At 38.1% G+C, this 2,341-nt stretch overlaps 1 protein-coding gene across 1 annotated transcript in view; it reads left to right on the top strand.

The window, feature by feature from the left end:
• akap11 (A kinase (PRKA) anchor protein 11) overlaps positions 1 to 2,341 on the top strand; it is a gene marked incomplete in the record, with an annotated part of 69,526 nt that overhangs the window by 9,553 nt on the left and 57,632 nt on the right. The window contains 2 exon segments of the mRNA XM_024262708.2: positions 1,906 to 2,075; positions 2,159 to 2,250.

Genomic DNA, 2,341 nt, shown 5'->3' with positions numbered 1-2,341 from the left:
TGTCTGTGATTGTAAAAGCAGCTGGCCGCTTTTAAATTTCCTTCGGGATTAATAAAGCTTTTCTATTCTATTCTATTCTATTCTATTCATGTTCATCCAGCCTTTCAGCCAGAAGGATGTTTAGAGGATGGAGGCATGCATGTATTCCACCCCAATCATAAGATGATCAATGGGAGTTCGCCTGCGGGCGGACTTTAGTTGGTGCCTTGGATTGAACTACAAAGGAGTGCCTTTAGTTTTCAAGAAACTCCTCTTCTTTTTTTATTGTAAATATTTAGACTTTCTTAGTTCTCACAGGCTTAGTGTGTTTTCCCAGACCTGCAGTGCACACACAGCCTCACTTTGGTTCTTGATGTGGGCTAAGCTGGGTAAAGATTGTGAAAAAAGGCTGTGTCAGAGCAGGTCAGGTCATCATGCTTCACATTATCAGATGTGACCAAGTGTTTATTCTTTCATCTTTTCATCTTTAACCTCATCTGCATTTACCAACTTAATTCATTCAACTTTTTCCCCACTTCCACTCTGATGCATCCACTTGCAGACAATAAATCCATGAATGTCTTTTAGGGGTGGGTGATAAGACGATATAAAACCGTCTTACGTTCTCCAAAGCTGACGATCTGTCATTTCTGAGAGATCGTTTTATCACGATCTTCTACGAAAAGCTGCAAGAGCGAGAAGGAAAAAGCTTGTTGACTGCCTGTGACTTTAAATCTGAGCTGCCTCTCCTTTTCTTGATTGGAAGTCACGTGACATACGGCGTGACAGTCATGTGCCATCATTATGGATTGAGTCTTCTCAAGTAATGAATGATGGAGGTCAGAAAAAGTAACAAAAGGAGACGCAGTGTTTTACAGTCGACTTCAAAAACCTTGACAACAAAATAATCCGATGGAGAGGAATCATCACAGGACAGGAATCACATTTTAATAGAGAGAAATCAGGCTGGGAACCGTGAACTGTGTGCTAAAGTGGGTGCTAGTAATTCATGAGACACATGCTAGTTTGGTTCTGTGATGTATGTTTTTATTAAGATTTCATGTTTTAAAACATAGCGGATGTTAATCGCACGTATTCACGTTAAACCTGCACAAAAACTGATGGAAATTCATGTTGGAAACACGTAGAATGTTCGGTCAAGATGCACGTTGCTGCATTGTTTTCCTAGCTCGTAGCTAGCTACTTTAAGAGCCTAAATCTTATCGTCAGTCGCACTTTTTTTTTCCTTTGTAAGAAGTGTAAGTGAATCCGCACATAATTTCATTAAATTTGTGGCCTTACTGTTGAGCTTCTTTCTTGGTCGTACGGACCAGAGAAAGCCCAGCTAGAATCTACAGCGCTAACGCTAACGCTAGCTTTCTGCTCAGTGACATTAACACAGCAGAGAGCAGATGTTAGTGAAGGAGCTGTGGATGTAAACTTTAACCTGCCACAACATTTACTGCTATTATCTCTGTGTTTGAATCTTAACAGTTTGGCAGATGTATTTGGTATCATTCATGCTATTAAACTTCATCAATCTCCCTCATTTCTGGTCTTGGGTGACAATCATTTACAAGCTCTGTTATATGGATTTTAGCACAGAGGCAAAATAAAAACTCACTGATATTTAGAAGCTGTTCATTTGACAGAAATGCATTAGCTGTAGCAGTAGAAGGTGCAATTCTTGCAGATTCATCTTAATAGATAACTACTTAATCTGAATAAATATAAATATTTGTTCAAAATGTGTTTACTTCTTTTAATTAAAATCATTATAATTCAATTTTTATCAATTTGAATTTATTAAAAAAAAATCGTGATAAAATCAAAATCGTGAAATAAAATGAAAAAATCTTTAATCAGATTAAGAAATCGGATTTTCTTTTTTTGCCAGGCCTAATGTCTTTGTTTTCTTCATCTCAGCTGGAATCTGGATCTAAACTGGACGGCTGGATAACTCCAACAATGCTCGCCATTTTTGTTGCCCCGTTGATGTTAGGTGAGGGACTATAGCAAGATAGAGTGTAAGTACACGAGAGACTGGAAGGGGGACGGGCTTGCTCCACACTAACAGTCCCGCCCACTACTCAGAGGTGATTTTCTAATGGATTTCTTTTGCTCTGCAGAAACTCGGTCCTAGAAAATTATATTAATTAATATATTGTATATCCTGCAGGTGGGGACCCACAGTTCTGCAATTGGATGGCTCAAAAACAGCAGTAGCTACTGTTGTTTATTTTAACTAACCGTCGTAAGTCCACCCATTATAATTAAGGCAAGGCAAGTTTATTTGTATAGCACATTTCATGTACAGAGACAATTCAAAGTGCTTTACATAAAACATTAAAATAAACAATCA

Source organism: Oryzias melastigma, linkage group LG5, assembly GCF_002922805.2.
Source record: "Oryzias melastigma strain HK-1 linkage group LG5, ASM292280v2, whole genome shotgun sequence".
Classification (NCBI taxonomy): domain Eukaryota; kingdom Metazoa; phylum Chordata; class Actinopteri; order Beloniformes; family Adrianichthyidae; genus Oryzias; species Oryzias melastigma.
This window is presented reverse-complemented; position numbering and strand designations above follow the sequence as displayed.